Source organism: Schistocerca serialis, chromosome 8, assembly GCF_023864345.2.
Source record: "Schistocerca serialis cubense isolate TAMUIC-IGC-003099 chromosome 8, iqSchSeri2.2, whole genome shotgun sequence".
Taxonomy (NCBI): domain Eukaryota; kingdom Metazoa; phylum Arthropoda; class Insecta; order Orthoptera; family Acrididae; genus Schistocerca; species Schistocerca serialis.
The window spans coordinates 349,115,232-349,122,731 of NC_064645.1; positions in this window are offsets into that span (position 1 = coordinate 349,115,232).

A 7,500-nucleotide genomic window follows, 5' to 3' on the forward strand; every position below is an offset into this window, starting at 1 on the left:
ACACATGTCCTACACAGGGGTGCACCCAACATCACAATACTGCCTCCTGTCACAGCACACAAACAATGGCAGGAATGAAAGACACAGATCTGCCACAACCTTGGAATCGGAGCGCCGCCTGTCATGACCCACAAGTGCATCCTGACGTGACAAATCGGACGATCCCGCAGGCATCCACTTACGATAATCACTATCAACGAACCTGCCGCGCCCCCCCCCCCCAAATACACCTTTCCCTACAACAATGTGTACCTTAACCTAAGCTATATTGTACCTTACCCTAAGCTATATTGTCCCTTAACCTAACGTCCGTTGTGCCTTAACCTAACCTCCGTTGTGCCTTAACCTAACCTACGTTGTCCCTTAACCTAACCTACGTTGTGCCTTAACCTAACCTACGTTGTGCCTTAACCTAACCTACGTTGTGCCTTAACCTAACCTACGTTGTGCCTTAACCTAACCTACGTTGTGCCTTAACCTAACCTACGTTGTGCCTTAACCTAACCTACGTTGTGCCTTAACCTAACCTACGTTGTGCCTTAACCTAACCTACGTTGTGCCTTAACCTAACCTACGTTGTGCCTTAACCTAACCTACGTTGTGCCTTAACCTAACCTACGTTGTGCCTTAACCTAACCTACGTTGTGCCTTAACCTAACCTACGTTGTGCCTTAACCTAACCTACGTTGTGCCTTAACCTAACCTACATTGTCCCTTAACCTAACCTACATTGTCCCTTAACCTAACCTACGTTGTCCCTTAACCTAACCTACGTTGTCCCTTAACCTAACCTACGTTGTGCCTTAACCTAACCTACGTTGTGCCTTAACCTAACCTAGGTTGTGCATTAACCTAACCTACGTTGTGCATTAACCTAACCTATGTTGTGCCTTAACCTAACCTACATTGTCCCTTAAACTAACCTACATTGTCCCTTAACCTAACCTACATTGTCCCTTAACCTAACCTACATTGTCCCTTAACCTAACCTACGTTGTGCCTTAACCTAACCTACGTTGTGCCTTAACCTAACCTACATTGTGCCTTAACCTAACCTACATTGTGCCCTAACTTAACCTACATTGTGCCTTAACCTAACCCATGTTGTGCCTTACCCTAACCCATGTTGTGCCTTAACCTAACCCATGTTGTGCCTTAACCTAACCTATGTTGTGCCTTAACCTAACCCATGTTGTGCCTTAACCTAACCCATGTTGTGCCTTAACCTAACCCATGTTGTGCCTTAACCTAACCCATGTTGTGCCTTAACCTAACCCATGTTGTGCCTTAACCTAACCCATGTTGCGCCTTAACCCAACCCATGTTGCGCCTTAACCCAACCCATGTTGCGCCTTAACCCAACCCATGTTGCGCCGTAACCCAACCCATGTTGCGCCGTAACCCAACCCATGTTGCGCCGTAACCCAACCCATGTTGCGCCGTAACCCAACCCATGTTGCGCCGTAACCCAACCCATGTTGCGCCGTAACCCAACCCATGTTGCGCCGTAACCCAACCCATGTTGCGCCGTAACCCAACCCATGTTGCGCCGTAACCCAACCCATGTTGCGCCGTAACGTAACCTAAATTGCGCCGTAACGTAACCTAAATTGCGCCGTAACGTAACCTAAATTGCGCCGTAACCTAAACTATATTGCGCCTTAACCTTACGCACGTTGTCGCTTAACCTGCTCTGTAATTGTTATGCGACTCGTTAAAGTAGTGTAGTGTTGCCTAACTGCAACCCTCGCAATATAGTTCGCTACTCGCACTGCCCGGTCCCCTGTGTATCGCGTCATGTTAAACACCCTGCAGGTGTTGCTGACTTTCCACATGCTCCTGTTATACACTGTAATGTGGATAGCAGCGGGACGTACATCCCCCCCCTCTTCCCCCCTGCCTTCGCAAGCTCGTCGGTGAGAAGTGTGCATGTTCAATGCCCTTCGCATGCCGAAGTACTCAGCCTACGTTGTGGTACGGCCTGTCACCTGTCCGCGGATGTACGCAAAACCCACAAACTGTACTGCACATTGGTCCGTATGTACTGAATGATACATCGTGGCACATGTGTGACCGTACGACGACTGCGCCTAGCAACGGCGGACCATACAGTCCAAATATTGTGCACGCAGCTACGTGTCGTCTCCCTTTAGGAGCTGGATTGCAGTGTGGTACGCCATACAGACGTGTGGGAGGAACGGACGCCCTGGATGGCGATCAGCATGAGCAGTCTGTTGATGTAGTGGAGCGTGTATTCGGACGTAGTCGTCTCTTCTCACACACTGTGATAGCATGTTGCACTGCGTTCCACATCTGCGACATGCTGCAGAGGCCGGCTGACAGTCGTTCGCGCAATGGACACCGCATACGTACGGGGGCTACCTTCCACGTGTTCTCTAGGCGTGCACATGTTGATGCATCTATGTGGGCAGACGTAGTGTGTTGTGACACCTGACACAGGCATGCAATACTCGTTGCAAATGGCGATGGACGTCTACGTTTGCTGGTGACGTTACGCAAATGAACAACTGGTAACCCGTTGTGGTGCGGTTGTTCTCGCTAGAGGTGAATCAGTGTTGGCGACGATCGGTCGAGCTATTAACCGGTTGTTTCATGGATACCCACCATGCCCACGAACGTGAAAAGGGACCCACCATGCCCACGAACGTGAAAGGGGATCTGGGTGTGAGGCGATACGCGGCGGTGGCTGGGTGGGACCGTCCCCGGCCGGTGAGGGGGGGCCGCCCGGCGTGCTGGCAGCGCGGTGCGTGGGCGCACGCGCTACAGCCGGCTGGTGGGGGCGGCCAGTGGCAGGCGCGCCGGCCGACGGACGCGGCAGGCGGCGCAGCTGCGCGCCGGCGCCCCCTGCTCGCGGCGCCTTGCGGCCAAAGTAGGTCCTCGCGGGCCCGGTGCGAAGCGCGGTGGCCATCTGCAGTGTGCTGGTCCGATTGAGGACTGTGTGCGCTGAGGATGCGCCGCCGCCCGGCGCTCGGCGCCGCGACGCCGTCTGCTGCTCGGTCGCCCCAGCGGTTCTCGCAGGTGGTTTGTATCGCAGCTGTGCGGACGTGTTGGCGCGTGCGCTGTGCTGGGAGAGTTCGCTTCGGCACCCAAGTGGGGCTTTTGTCCTTCTGTGGCGCTGGCGTTGGAGCTGCCGGTCACCGTAGGTGGCGCGTGTTGTCTCCCGCCGGCAATGCCACGACAGCACGCTCCCGGGCCTCTGTCGGCAGCGGCAAGCTCAGTTGGGAGCACGGGTGGTCGCACCTAAAGCGTCTACTCGCCTAACTCCGGGCGATTGCGCCTCTCTCGAACCCGACCAAGTACTTAGGACGGCGCTGCGCGCCGCCGGGACCTGAGAGGGTTTCGAGGTGTGTTGTGCAGGGGAGCTCAGCCTCCTCCTGTTTGCAGAATAATTGAGCGGACGCTTGCGTGTTCGCGCGGGCCCCCGGGACACACTCCCGGGCGGCCGGCTGCTCAGCTCTAGTTGACGCAGCTCCCTGGTTGATCCTGCCAGTAGTCATATGCTTGTCTCAAAGATTAAGCCATGCATGTCTCAGTACAAGCCGCATTAAGGTGAAACCGCGAATGGCTCATTAAATCAGTTATGGTTCCTTAGATCGTACCCACGTTACTTGGATAACTGTGGTAATTCTAGAGCTAATACATGCAAACAGAGTGCGACATCCCTCCATTACCGGAAGGAGACGAAGGACAAGACATGAACGTGGACGACAGAGCAGAAGGACTGGTGCGCGCAATAACAAGAGCGATTGAGGTAGCCGTACCAACCAGGAGGAGGGCCGTGGCGGCCACACCGGCACCATGGTCAGCCGAACTGCAGGAGCTACGTCAGTCAGTCAGGAGACTGAGGAAGCACTACCAGCGCAGTGTCGTCTGGTGGGAGAAGCAAAGATGGTTGCAATTATACCGGGAGGCAAAAGAGAACTTTCAAAAGGAACTACAAAAGACAAGAACAACTAGCTGGGAAAATTTCGTAACCAGTCAACTGGCCCTCGATCCTTGGGGCGTGCCATATAGACTGGTAAGGGAAAAGATTCGTTCCCCAACAATGATTTCTACGCTCAGGCACGGGGGCGGGATGACGGAATCTTGGCAGGAAACTGCCGAGGTCCTCCTCCAGTCGCTGTTGCCTGACGATGATAGAAATGAGGACACCGAAGAGCAACGTCAATTACGTGAAGAAGACCTTCATAGGTATGAAAACGACGTGGCGGTCCTCCCCTTCTCTGAAGAGGAAGTTGCTGCCCTTATTAAGTCCCTAAAAAAGGGAAAAGCCCCCGGGCCGGACGGCATTGTGGCGGAGGTAGTGCAGTTTTTAGCCCCACAGTTAGTTGCGCCACTCACACACACTTTCAATGCATGCCTTAGGCAAGGCAAATTCCCTAAAATATGGAAAACTGCGAACGTGGTGATCATTAAAAAGGGCCCCGAGAAGGACCCTGCAGAGGCCAAATCCTACAGGCCCATTTGCCTGCTGGACGGCTTCGGCAAATTACTTGAAAAGCTACTGGCAGACAGACTGACTGCTCACCGCATGCTGCACGGGGTGAGCAACAGGCAATTCGGTTTCAGGCCGGGCCGATCGGCATCTGATGCAATCGCCCTAGCGGCCGAGGTCTGTGGCTCAGCCCCGTGTAAGTATGTAGTTGGCATCATGGTGGATATCAGTGGCGCCTTTGACAACCTGTGGTGGCCTTCGCTCTTCTCCTGCTTACGGGAGAAGGAGTGTCCAGGGCTGCTATATGGGTGTCTGAGGAGCTATTGTGAAGACCGGGAGGTATGGCTATCATCCCCTAGCGGGAAAGTCCGGAAAACTATCACTAAAGGTTGCCCTCAGGGCTCTGTGCTGGGTCCCCTTTTTTGGGACATCCACATGGAGCCTCTTCTGGAAAGTTTACAACAGAGTGATGATGTGCTAGAGGTGATAGCTTACGCCGACGACCTCCTCCTGCTGGTTGGCGGCCGAAGTCGCGAGGACATAGAACCAAAAATACAGAGAGCAATAGACATACTACAACTATGGTGCCACAGGACCAAAATGACTATTTCACCGACCAAGTCGACTTACTTGCTACTCAAAGGACAATTGATAAGGAACCCGACCGTGAGAATTGACGGCATACCTGTTCTTAGGAGACGAGAGACACGATACTTAGGAATCATCATCGATGAAAGGTGGAATTTCGCAAAGCACATAGAAACCGTGACCCAGAAAGCACTACAATCACTAAATAATCTGATCACCATAGGACACAAGAGATTTCACCTTCCGCCTCAATTAATTAAACTCTATCACAACAGTATACTCACGTCAATAATGGGTTACGGTTCAGGAGTTTGGGCTCACAGGCTCACGAGGGTGGTGCCTGCTATGACGGTGAGGAGGGTACAAAGAAATATGATATTAAGGTCTGTAGGAGCTTACAGAACATCCCCAGGAGGAGCCCTGTTAATCATAATGGGACTCTGTCCCCTAGATATAAAGATTAGGGAACAGGCAGCTTGGTACTGGGTAAAAAAGGGGGTTATTACCAAGGTAGAAGAAATTATAGGAGCACCAGTTAGGGACAAAGGTGAGATTAGGGAAAGGGGGGTAAGCCTGTGGCAGGAAATATGGGAATTGGACGAAACTGGTAGAAGAACCTTTCAGTTCCTACCAGACGTAAGGGAAAGATTGAAAATGAAGTACTTCAAGCCAACTCGGGGATTGTTCCACTTTCTCACCGGTCATGGCCCCTATCCGACATATCTTTGTCGGTTTGGGAGAAAGGCTACGCCTGCGTGTGACTGTGGCGCACTGGAGGGTACTCCTGACCATGTGGTTTATGAGTGCCCCCTTTTCGATGATGTAGCCGGGACATTGAGACAACAATTACCTAGTACAAACACCTATGACCTTTTAAGACAGGAGGAAACATTTCACAGACTAAATACATTGGTAAACGAGGTATCACACAAAGTTCTGACAACTTTCTTGAGAGAACCTCATTAAGTAAGTAGACAACACCGAATGCGACCACCGCCCCAATCCCATACCGCCGGTTCGTGGACAGGTCGACTTATAGTTGGAATCCGCCACGACCAGGACCAGGGGGAGTGGGGTAAATCCCGATCAAGACACGCACCGATTTTGACATAGATTAGAAAATAGACGTAGTTAATTAGAATAGGATAGTAAGATAGGAACCTGCAGCGATAATTTAACCCTTGCCTGCCCTGTGCCAGGGGCTCGCTCATAGGGATTAGCTCTATGAGCAGGGCATCAAGTAGGTTTATATCATTAACTGGCACAATGTAACGCTGCAGGCAGTTAGTAGTAACTAGTAGTAGTAATTAGAGTTATGCTAGATAGTAAACTAAGAAGTAGTCTGCCTAGTTGAAATTGTTGAACTGTCTGTAGTTAAGTCAAGGAAAATGTATAGCTGCTATTGTTAATTTAGGAATGTAGGACCCACTAATCATTAAGGTGGCGGGTCATTATTGTATAACTATTATGAAACCAAATAAAGATTTTTTTTTTTTTTTTTAAAAAAAAAAAAAAAAAAAAAAACAGAGTCCTGACCAGAGATGGAAGGGACGCTTTTATTAGATCAAAACCAATCGGTCGGCTCGTCCGGTCCGTTTGCCTTGGTGACTCTGAATAACTTTGGGCTGATCGCACGGTCCTCGTACCGGCGACGCATCTTTCAAATGTCTGCCTTATCAACTGTCGATGGTAGGTTCTGCGCCTACCATGGTTGTAACGGGTAACGGGGAATCAGGGTTCGATTCCGGAGAGGGAGCCTGAGAAACGGCTACCACATCCAAGGAAGGCAGCAGGCGCGCAAATTACCCACTCCCGGCATGGGGAGGAAGTGACGAAAAATAACGATACGGGACTCATCCGAGGCCCCGTAATCGGAATGAGTACACTTTAAATCCTTTAACGAGTATCTATTGGAGGGCAAGTCTGGTGCCAGCAGCCGCGGTAATTCCAGCTCCAATAGCGTATATTAAAGTTGTTGCGGTTAAAAAGCTCGTAGTTGGATTTGTGTCCCACGCTGTTGGTTCACCGCCCGTCGGTGTTTAACTGGCATGTATCGTGGGACGTCCTGCCGGTGGGGCGAGCCGAAGGCGTGCGACCGCCTCGTGCGTGCTCGTGCGTCCCGAGGCGGACCCCGTTGAAATCCTACCAGGGTGCTCTTTATTGAGTGTCTCGGTGGGCCGGCACGTTTACTTTGAACAAATTAGAGTGCTTAAAGCAGGCAAGCCCGCCTGAATACTGTGTGCATGGAATAATGGAATAGGACCTCGGTTCTATTTTGTTGGTTTTCGGAACCCGAGGTAATGATTAATAGGGACAGGCGGGGGCATTCGTATTGCGACGTTAGAGGTGAAATTCTTGGATCGTCGCAAGACGAACAGAAGCGAAAGCATTTGCCAAGTATGTTTTCATTAATCAAGAACGAAAGTTAGAGGTTCGAAGGCGATCAGATACCGCCC